We start from the raw sequence: 11,980 nt of genomic DNA, 5'->3' as shown, positions 1-11,980 counted from the left end.
CAGACAGAGTCTGGCTGGCGCTCGCTGGCAGTTGTCTGCAGTCCACCGGTAGCGTCTCTTTTCAGGCCCGAATGTCACCGAGCAGTGACTAGTTTGTGGTCAAAACCTTGCAGCCATTTGCCACAGCAGATGGTAAGTGAATGTGTTTAATTGTAGGCAGGGACATTACTGGATATTCTTGTGTAATTGCTACAGAATAATTTATGTTATACTTTGTTATTGCTACAGAAGAATATTTATTTTATTATTTTACGTTTATAATTTTCCCCGGGGACCCTGTGACACCCCATTGAAGAGCCGTAGGCTGTGGATCTCTTAAGATCTCACTGTTGGGTTTGTAAGGCCATGTTACTCCTAAATTTCTATCTTGTTGAAAGAGAAGATATAAAACAGTTCTAAGCTAATCGACCTTAGTGTTCTCCTTTTTAAAAACAAGAATCGATAAGAGAATCGATAAAGAATCGAATAGTTAAACAGAATCGAAAATGGAATCGGAATCGTTAAAATCTTATCAATACCCATCCCTACTGATGAGTGCTAATGACTAAATAGAGTGCACCTGTGTGTAATCTAATGTCAGTACAAATACAGCTGCTCTGTGACGGCCTCAGAGGTTGTCTAAGAGAATATTGGGAGCAACAACACCAAGAAGTCCAAAGGACACACCAGACAGGTCAGGGATAAAGTTATTGAGAAATTTAAAGCAGGCTTAGGCTACAAAATGATTTCCCAAGCCTTGAACATCCCATGGAGCACTGTTCAAGTGATCATTCAGAAATGGAAGGAGTATGGCACAACTGTAAACCTACCAAGACAAGGCCGTCCACCTAAACTCACAGGCCGAACAAGGAGAGCGCTGATCAGAAATGCAGCCAAGAGGCCCATGGTGACTCTGGACGAGCTGCAGAGATCTACAGCTCAGGTGGGGGAACCCGTCATAGGACAACTATTAGTCGTGCACTGCACAAAGTTGGCCTTTATGGAAGAGTGGCAAGAAGAAAGCCATTGTTAACAGAAAACCATAAGAAGTCCCGTTTGCAGTTTGCCACAAGCCATGTGGGGGACACAGCAAACATGTGGAAGAAGGTGCTCTGGTCAGATGAGACCAAAATGGAACTTTTTGGCCAAAATGCAAAACGCTGTGTGTGGCGGAAAACTAACACTGCACATCACTCTGAACACACCATCCCCACTGTCACATATGGTGGTGGCAGCATCATGCTCTGGGGGTGCTTCTCTTCAGCAGGGACAGGGAAGCTGGTCAGAGTTGATGGGAAGATGGATGGAGCCAAATACAGGGCAATCTTGGAAGAAAACCTCTTGGAGTCTGCAAAAGACTTGAGACTGGGGCGGAGGTTCACCTTCCAGCAGGACAACGACCCTAAACATAAAGTCAGGGCAACAATGGAATGGTTTAAAACAAAACATATCCATGTGTTAGAATGGCCCAGTCAAAGTCCAGATCTAAATCCAATCGAGAATCTGTGGCAAGATCTGAAAACTGCTGTTCACAAACGCTGTCCATCTAATCTGACTGAGCTGGAGCTGTTTTGCAAAGAAGAATGGGCAAGGATTTCAGTCTCTAGATGTGCAAAGCTGGTAGAGACATACCCTAAAAGACTGGCAGCTGTAATTGCAGCAAAAGGTGGTTCTACAAAGTATTGACTCAGGGGGCTGAATAATTACGCACACCCCACTTTGCAGTTATTTATTTGTAAAAATGTTTGGAATGATGTATGATTTTCGTTCCACTTCTCACGTGTACACCACTTTGTATTGGTCTTTCACATGGAATTCCAATGAAATTGATTCATGTTTGTGGCTGTAATGTGACAAAATGTGGAAAAGTTTAAGGGGGGGCGAATACTTTTGCAAGCCACTGTAAATAGCCCATGAGTTTGTTGACAGAAAATTGCAAAGTATGGCATTGCATGTGAACACATTTTTCCAAATTCTGCCAGTGCAGTGCAGGCCAAATTGCATCACTATATATGAATTCCACTTCTAATCCATATGCAGCACAGATGATCCTGTACACACTCTAGCCACTTGGTTGTTCCTCCCAGTTAACACAGTCCCAGCGTGCATCTTATATCCTGCTATTATGTGCTGGACTGTGTTGGGGGCACCTTCGCACCTTGGGTCCTGTCAGCTGTGGGAGACTCCTGCCTCTATGCAACTGGTAGGATTTCTTGATGTCAGCCACTTCCTGCATCAGCCCATGATACATGTTTCTTATCCCCATCAAAGAGTTCCTAAAGCACTCTTTGGGCATCTCATCTTGGGGCCCATGTTCTGGATGTATTTGTGGATGTCAAATTTTTCCTCTTGGGCTGTGGCTCTGACACTCATTGATCCATACCTTTCCTGTTTCTAATGCTCATAGAGCCTCAGAGTGCTGGATTTCAGAAGCCTCCATGTTTTATGCAGAATTTTCATGTCTTAACATCAGTTCTCCTGTGCCATCGTATTGTTCCAGCTGGCACCTGATGGTCGGTAATGCGACTGTATTCCCGGTGGACCTTATTCCCGGTGAGCTGGCTTCTCAGCATCTGTAGAGTCAGCATTAGGTTGTGGATAACTTTCTTGCATCTTCATCATGATTCCTGCTGGCTTGTGGGATAACCAGGTGTTTATCCTGAATGTCTGCTATTCTGCCTTCTAGCAATCCCACTCCTGCAGTTTCGATCGTTGTCTTACTCACTCCTGCTGTACAATTTGATGCCATCCATATATAGCAGGTGGCTGATATCCACTCCACTCCTGGATTTATTTCCATATTCACTCTGAGCAGTTTTAGGGGAGTGAGGCTTTGAGCAAGCCTCTGGCAGAACCAGAGTCAGAAAGGGGCACTCATCTGTCATGACCAGTTGGGGGTGATGGGAATATCTAGGTATCACCTTGTTCTTTTCTGCAGCATGAATGAGCTAACAGCACAGCAGCCCATAAACCACTTCTCAGTCAGCTGCAGGTTCAGAATAGTTCACAAAGGACCTTCAATGCAGATTATGGATTACCACGATCAACTGTAATCCAAGATGGTGTAGTTAGTCATGTTTCAAAGTAATCTATCATGTATACTCAAACTCGTGAATTATGATATATTACAGCTCTGTGTGGCATGTTCTATTTGATTGTTCAGTTTGCGAATCTTACTGAATCACGGTCATTCTAGATACTGTGTAAATAATAATTAATTAATTAATTAATTAATTAATTAAACAAATAAAAACAAAATTCACTCATTTTAAACCTGGCAAACCCATATTTTATCTGGCATTACATTAAAAATGGGTGTAATTCTCTCCTGGAAATCACTGCATGGGCTCAAGAACACTTTCACAAGTTACTAGATGCGAACAGTTTGTCATCCACAAATGTAAAAGCCATATGTGCAATAGTGCCTATAGAACCGACAGCTTGCACATGTGTCATTTGGCTTGCATCAGTGCCAAAAGTATATACAGTTTTTGGAGCAAAATATCCTCCAGTTAGATGGTATTTTTTTTCATGGAAGGCCTTTCATATTTTAGTAAGACAGTCCAAACTGCTTAATATCTCTATTACAAGACCATGGCTTCATAGCAGAACAGCCCAAGTGCTGATTTGGCCTGTCTGCAGTCAGACCTTTCACCAGTTGATAACATTTACATTTTACAGCATCCCAAGTTTTTTTTGAATTGTTCTCTTGTCAGCACTTTTGTTTCCTCACATATTGAAGACTTTCCATTTTATAAGTAAGACTTGGATGCTGATGTAACTGGGTTACTGGCATTTAAGCTAACACAAGTGCCACCTGTAGTTTTGTTTTCTATACAAAACTTGTTTTTATTCTTCTCAGTTTTGAATGAAAAAATATACATCTTAAGCTGGACCTTTTTATGTTGTGCCTTATTTTCTGTCATATATATCCTATTACAGTGGAAACTGCTATATTAAACATGGCTAGTGTAGGCCACAAACTGTAAAAGTCAAGTTATCCTGCTCAGTAGAGTGGATGTCCTGACTGCCATCTACCTGCTGTTCAACTCTTTGGTTCACATGGTTAGCCAGTCAGAAGAAAGTTAGCTTATAGCAGAAGGGAACTTAGGCTCAGGAAGCTTGCTTCCTGAGCCTGGTTCTGCCCAAGGCTTCTTCCTGTTAAAAGGAAGTTTTGCTTTCCACTATCGCCAAAGTGCTTGCTCATAGGGGGTCATATGATTGTTGGGTTTTTCTCTGTATGTATTATTGTAGGGTCTGTCTTACACTATAAAGCTCCTTGAGGCGACTGTTGTTGTGATTTGATGCTGTATAAATAAAATTGAAATGAATTGAATTATTTCAGAGAAGGTTGAACTGACAGGCTACACTGAGGTCCAATATAAGGTAAGTGAATATGACTTGAATGAATTTCATTGGTGCGTTATGCAAAGCTTCTCTACTGGAATTTAAGAATAGAAATATGGAGTTGGGAATAAGTATAAAGTTCTAATTTAACTTCCAAATTTTTATTCAAGTTTAGTGGCACGCTTGCTGCTAACAATCCTTTTTTTTGAAAATGAGGCCATTCATTCATTTGTTTGTGGCCACATACTATTTTACCACCATTATACTACATATAATAGCTGTCTGCCAAGAAGGATTACCATAGAAACTCACCTGCAGCTGACACTTGTGCACACCTACAAGCCCATGCTCATCTTGCAAATTCCATTCTTCCACATTCACACACACACACACACCTACGCACACACACAGACACACCTGCCAGGATGGATCAGGTTTAGGTCTTCAGAAAGTCCACATGTCGGCTCATTTCTTCTCCTCCCTCAAATTTACCCTCCATCTCCTTTGTTGTCTAACTTTTCTCCCCTGTGAAAAGACTTCAGCCCACACAAACATGACAGCCAACATACACACACACACACACACACACACACACACACACTCTTTCTTTCCAGTCGGTGTAATATGTCACCCGAGTCACTGTAATTACGCCCAGGGTGCTAATAGCGTTTCTCTCACCTCTCTGGGAGCCAGCCAGCATTCACTGAAGGTTTATGAGTGTGCTCTGAAGGGGGGTGAGGCAGGTAAATTAATGGGGTCGATGCTGGTGAGCTATGAGCACCTTTCTTTGTCAATTCTTGGTCAGCCGAACTTCTTTTTTGACCTTAAAGGCCTCAGATGAAAAACAAATGTAGGAATCAGTATCGTGTGTGTGTACAGTACTATAAAAAGGTTTGCTTTTCTCAATCCAGCAATAGCATTTGGGAGTGTAATCCAGCTTGGTTTTGATTTGTGACTTTGTTCCTAATATGAAACACTATATTCCTAGACTTGAGCCATTTTTGAATTTCACTGGCAAACTGTTGACTTTTCCACTTAAATTAAGGACTTATTGGTCCTAACATAAGACTAAATTTTAGAAATGACATGACAAATTCTTTATTTTTTTCCTAGATCTCACTTGGAACATTATAACCTTGAATGCAATTGTATTAGAATGTGAGGGGAGTAGATTTTTTATTCCCCTCACAAACACAAAACCCCCCAATATACTCAATTTGAATGCAGTGAAAACATCCTAATGATGTTCTCCACCAGTTACGAACATTTAGGCTCTCCTCACAACCTACATATTATATATTGAAAAGGTTTTTACAGTTGTGAGACCTTCACTTCAGTACAAAGGTTTAAAAATTAGGATACAGCATCACTTTAAGATGACCTATCTTTAGTGCAGAATTAAGACTTTATTCCCTCAAACCGGCAACTCCATCCCAGAAACCTTAGGGATAATTTTCCTGCTGCCCTTCTCATCTTTTTCCTCTGCTGCTCTTGGCTGGCAGTGAGATAAAAGGCTTCTTTTGTGTTGAAGGTTTGTTTGATTTGCTTGCTGAATTTGCGCCGTCAGTTTGTGTCAAAGAGTTGTTTTCATCGGCAGCAGAGGGAGGGCATGTCTGGTCTGTAATCAGAGCAAAACAGAGGAGGAGGAGGGAAGGTATCTGTTTGGTTTGCTTTCAGGAGGACCGTTTGTTTTGTTGATGGACAGCAGCTCACTGTCATTACCAACAGAGAAACATCACTTCAGCAGAGGTCAAACAATGTCAAACAGCTGCAGTATGAAGATGTGCTGTGCCTCATTGCAGAGGTAGCCATAACCTAAACTGAGGCCTGCTCCACAAAATCATCAGCAAAATCGCATGACATCATCATTTATATCTTCTCTGTCCAACTTTGTGTTATAAAGTACAAAGCAGTCATGACTCTAAACTAGTACTAGAAAAAGTTCTCTGAAGATATTCTCATGATGTCAGAATTGTTCTATTTTAAATCTAATATTCAATTAAATTGAATTTTATTTATATAGCGCCAAAATAACAACAACAATCACCTCAAGGCACTTCATATTGTAAAGACCCTATAACAATAGGTTGGTGGTTAGTAGGCCTACCTGGGGCTTCTGTTTAAAACTGACGTTTTTCTTCTCAGTCACCCAACTGAGAAGAATTTTGCTGGATGCTTGGGGCAGTCTAAGCTAACGGTCGCTAAGCTACCTTAGAATACACCAACTACAGGGGCCAGAGCCATAAACAGGCTAGATTTATTAAGTATTAAGTATTCTTTTTACTAAAAAAGGTCGAGAAATAGCTAAACATTTGACACACTGAGCTGAAAAGTGCAGGAGAAACAAATGAAGAAGTCATATTGCTAGAGACTTAGCTAAAAGCTACAAAGCTACAAAGCTACAAGCTAGCGAAGACAAAATGAGTGAATACTATGAAGGTAAGAGAGTGTCCTTATCTAAAATGTTTGTAATTAAACAGATTCAACTATAGAAAACACCACTGTGTGTCATATCAGGAAGTGATACGATACCGCAGTGAGATCCAACACCAAGTCACTTTCAAAAAGTCAGGACTTTCTATAGAACGAAGGCATATTTTTTGGAAAAGTCAGGCCTAATGTGAAAATGAGACATTTGATAAAAGTGAGAAGTAAAGGCCATGTAGGGATTCTGTTCTGTGAAAACTTTAAAAGTCAGATCATTCTCAGAAACATTTTTTGTAAATGCACATTTGCACAAAGTGAAAGCATCTTTATTTTGCCCTCTTACTGGAGTAGTTGTTTAAACTATGAAAACAAAACCTTTACATAAAGCAAAAACTTTACATTTAAAAGTGTTTTTTAATTTTGCTGACAGTGGTATGATGTGAAAACTGTTTCAAGCTCCATTTGGTAAAACAGGAGATCTGAGCGTGATTCAAGCTCTGATAAGATGCAGCAGAAGCCATAAAATCCTACAGTGTGAAGACGCCTGAACGCAGCAGGATGATAATGTTTCAGAGGTGAGGGCGGCAGACAGTCAACACGTATCTGTTCACGGAAACACACTCCCTTGCACACATGAACAAACAAAGCTCTCATTCTTGAGGAGAAACTTCCTCTATTTCGATTCGTTGGGAAAGCAACTCACCTGGAACAAGGGCCTGTCACACATCAACACACACGCGCACACACACAGGGAGAGAGAGAGAGAGAAACACAGTGTGTAGCAAAGTCTTCATCAGTTTTAGACAGGTATGCCCTCATACAAAGACTACACACATAGTTGGCAGAAAGACAGACCGCAACACAACCGTCTGTGTGTGTCTGTGTGTGTGTGTGTCCTTGTGAGAACCATGTGACGGTTTAGTTTTTTGTGGGATTGTCAGTAATGCTTCTGCAAGTAAGGGTCCTCACAGATGCAGATGTTTACTAGATGTGTTGTAAACATTTACACAAAGTGCTGCATGAAACCATAACAATGAGGTTGCAGCTATAAACTGAGTAATTGGTTTGGTCATTTGTAAGCAAACTGCCAAAAAATTTTGGCCAAAAAGTTTCTCAAAGACTGCGTTTTGTGTATCTTTCTATTGGTTTTGTGTCTTTTCATGGCTGCTTTGCAGTTGTTTGTGGCTGTCATTTTGTATGTTTTGTTATTGCGTTGCTCTGTCACTTTAAAATTGCAATACTTATTTGCAGAGGCCTTATGGATCAAGGTCACACATTTTATTTAACCTCTGGTTAAACGCACTGATCCTTGCAGTTTTTATTCTCAAGATCAGAATTTATAACCTCTTTCATGTATGATACTGAAAAGACTCGGGAGAGCAGACCCTCAGTATGTTCCAAGACTCTGGAACAGTCTGTCACTGTGCCATCTCTGTGGAGTTCTTCACAAAGAAGCTGAAAACGTTTCTCTTTAATAAAACCCTCTGTTGAGATTCTTTTGTTAATAGTTCGCATCTGTGTTTTTAATTTTCATTTCAATGTGAATATTTCTACATGTTTATTTTCTTTGTTGCAGAGCACTTTGTGGCTCATTGCTTGTGAAAAGTGTCCTAAAAATAAACTTTACTTACTTACTATGTGCAATATGGAACCCACCTCCAGTAGTTCAATGATGTATCCCGGAACAACAGCTGATTTTCAAAATAACTAAAATAATAAACTGTTACAACAATAATTTGAATATGACAAAAAAATCCTCTGATCGTAGTCATACAGGGAGTGCAGAATTATTAGGCAAATGAGTATTTTGTCCACATCATCCTCTTCATGCATGTAGTCTTACTCCAAGCTGTATAGGCTCAAAAGCCTACTACCAATTAAGCATATTAGGTGATGTGCATCTCTGTAATGAGAAGGGGTGTGGTCTAATGACATCAACACCCTATATCAGGTGTGCATAATTATTAGGCAACTTCCTTTCCTTTGGCAAAATGGGTCAAAAGAAGGACTTGACAGGCTCAGAAAAGTCAAAAATAGTGAGATATCTTGCAGAGGGATGCAGCAGTCTTAAAATTGCAAAGCTTCTGAAGCGTGATCATCGAACAATCAAGCGTTTCATTCAAAATAGTCAACAGGGTCGCAAGAAGCGTGTGGAAAAACCAAGGCGCAAAATAGCTGCCCATGAACTGAGAAAAGTCAAGCGTGCAGCTGCCAAGATGCCACTTGCCACCAGTTTGGCCATATTTCAGAGCTGCAACATCACTGGAGTGCCCAAAAGCACAAGGTGTGCAATACTCAGAGACATGGCCAAGGTAAGAAAGGCTGAAAGACGACCACCACTGAACAAGACACACAAGCTGAAACGTCAAGACTGGGCCAAGAAATATCTCAAGACTGATTTTTCTAAGGTTTTATGGACTGATGAAATGAGAGTGAGTCTTGATGGGCCAGATGGATGGGCCCGTGGCTGGATTGGTAAAGGGCAGAGAGCTCCAGTCCGACTCAGACGCCAGCAAGGTGGAGGTGGAGTACTGGTTTGGGCTGGTATAATCAAAGATGAGCTTGTGGGGCCTTTTCGGGTTGAGGATGGAGTCAAGCTCAACTCCCAGTCCTACTGCCAGTTTCTGGAAGACACCTTCTTCAAGCAGTGGTACAGGAAGAATTCTGCATCCTTCAAGAAAAACATGATTTTCATGCAGGACAATGCTCCATCACACGCGTCCAAGTACTCCACAGCGTGGCTGGCAAGAAAGGGTATAAAAGAAGAAAAACTAATGACATGGCCTCCTTGTTCACCTGATCTGAACCCATTGAGAACCTGTGGTCCATCATCAAATGTGAGATTTACAAGGAGGGAAAACAGTACACCTCTCTGAACAGTGTCTGGGAGGCTGTGGTTGCTGCTGCACGCAATGTTGATGGTGAACAGATCAAAACACTGACAGAATCCATGGATGGCAGGCTTTTGAGTGTCCTTGCAAAGAAAGGTGGCTATATTGGTCACTGATTTGTTTTTGTTTTGTTTTTGAATGTCAGAAATGTATATTTGTGAATGTGGAGATGTTATATTGGTTTCACTGGTAAAAATAAATAATTGAAATGGGTATATATTTGTTTTTTGTTAAGTTGCCTAATAATTATGCACAGTAATAGTCACCTGCACACACAGATATCCCCCTAAAATAGCTAAAACTAAAAACAAACTAAAAACTACTTCCAAAAACATTCAGCTTTGATATTAATGAGTTTTTTGGGTTCACTGAGAACATGGTTGTTGTATTTTTGAGGAATAATTTTATTATTGAACAACTTGCCTAATAATTCTGCACTCCCTGTATTTCAGATGTGGTGAGAGGAGAAGGAAAGGACAGGACCCCCAGCTGAGACCCTTTAGTTCAAAAGAAGATCTGAAATCCGATGGAGCTCTAACACGTCAATTATTCTTCTGCATCAGATGCACCATAACCGGAACTCCATTTTAACCCTACACCACAACCGTCTACCTAAACCTGACGTTGACCTCCTAAGAAATGTAACTACACATTGGGTCAGCGCATACCACAACACCTTCAGTGGTGTGGAAGGCTAATGTGAAGGGATAAAATGAGTTTCTACTAAGTTAGCATGTACATTTTGGACAGAAGTCTAAATCAAGCTTTAGCCTACCAGCTCCTTTTTATCAGTCTATCAAAGTCGTTTACATTTTTTAAGATAAACTGTATTCTTTTTTTCTCTCTTTGTGACATTTATAATACGAGCAAGTTAAAGGTCTAATATCGTGGTAATTATGACTTTGATCTTTTTCATTTCCTCTTTACATCTTTGCATTTTTTTCCTGTTCCTTCGCCATTCTTTCTTTTTCTCCAGACTCCTGCGACAGTTGACCTCTGACCCCTGCCGCCTCACAGTAAGGGTGTGTTTATTTCCCTGGCTGACACTGCTGTGTCGGTTTCTATTTTTTGTCACTCCTCCAACACTGCAACACGCACTCATGAAATCTGAGAAATTAATCAGTGCCATTGTTCTTCGACTTCGGAACGTAACATACCGCACTGTGTTTGTCTGTGTGTGTGATTACACACTGTCAGCTTTCTCTCTGTTTGGTTTTGTTTATACTGTGTTTTTCCTATTTCTCAGGACAACAAACACAAGCACTCTTTGTCCCCGTTTGTTTGGGTATTGTGTGTATTTTCATACTTTGCTGGCCTAAGTACAGCACAAGTATTTTCTCTGCAGTAAACAAAAGCAAAACAAGCCCTCCCCTCAGGAGTCAGTGTTTTCAGATGAGTTTTGTTGCCTTTGAGTGCAATAAAACAAGCAAACCTCAGATTCTGGAGAAAACAGAGCATAGATACAACCTACACAGTAGCATATTTCCATTATCTAGTCCAACACATTTCACCAGTACCACAACTATATTGTCCATATTCAGATTTAACAGAACTCATTATAGAATCACAATCTACCCAGCAGCACGTAAATTAGCTGCTGCAACATGAATGCAGCCATAATTATTATCACATATAATGCATATATTGTTTTAAAATTAATCATTGTGTATGAGTGCCAGTGGTGCTTTAACCCTTTTTCTGCAGCAGCTGATTTAATGCTTAATGACTAATGTTGTGCTTAAAGGGTTTAACTGAATCACGAATTAGTCCTTGAATGCATAAAAATGTAGGACACTAAATAGAGCTGCACAGTATTTTTCATTCATAATGTAATAATATTGAAGCTGGAAGATTTTTTTAGTAATTGTAAAAAACAGCAATTACAGGTTTTTAATTCCATATATTTAAATATTATTAATCTAAAGAGCTGCATTTGTTAGATACAGATTTTGATTTTGGCTAATGAACAGCTGGTTTTCACACACCAGGGCACACTTCAGAAAATGAGAGAATAACTTTATATAAGGGTATGTAATCTAAATACATAGTCAGGGTATTTCTACCACAACTGCTAAAACATCATCCTTTGAGTTGCAATGAGTGACAAAAATCGATCTATGAAAATTTTGTGAGGGAAATCTTTTTAGGCTTCTTAAAAGCATTATAATTTTTATTGATTAATTTGTCTAGTATTTGATTAATGACTTTGGCTTTGGCTAGCTATCTCTCTAAAGTAAAGCTGAATCTTGCTTTCATACTGTTTTATTTTAAAATGACAGTTTATGATCTTCAACTTATTTATGGTGAATCTGGGTGAGCAAACTTTTTAGGTATCA

General features: G+C 40.0%; 1 long non-coding RNA gene across 1 annotated transcript; it reads left to right on the top strand.

Moving 5' to 3' along the window:
- Window positions 1–6,543: 6,543 nt before the first annotated feature.
- On the top strand, window positions 6,544–11,013 carry LOC102075905 (uncharacterized). Its single transcript, XR_266668.4, has 4 exons — window positions 6,544–6,765; window positions 7,228–7,328; window positions 10,097–10,285; window positions 10,621–11,013. It is a non-coding gene; the product is annotated as an uncharacterized LOC102075905 (long non-coding RNA).
- The last annotated feature ends 967 nt before the right edge of the window (window positions 11,014–11,980 follow it).

The sequence above is a fragment of the Oreochromis niloticus genome, linkage group LG19, assembly GCF_001858045.2.
Source record: "Oreochromis niloticus isolate F11D_XX linkage group LG19, O_niloticus_UMD_NMBU, whole genome shotgun sequence".
Classification (NCBI taxonomy): domain Eukaryota; kingdom Metazoa; phylum Chordata; class Actinopteri; order Cichliformes; family Cichlidae; genus Oreochromis; species Oreochromis niloticus.
The sequence above is the reverse complement of the archived record's forward strand: the minus strand, read 5'-3'. Positions and strand labels throughout refer to the sequence as shown.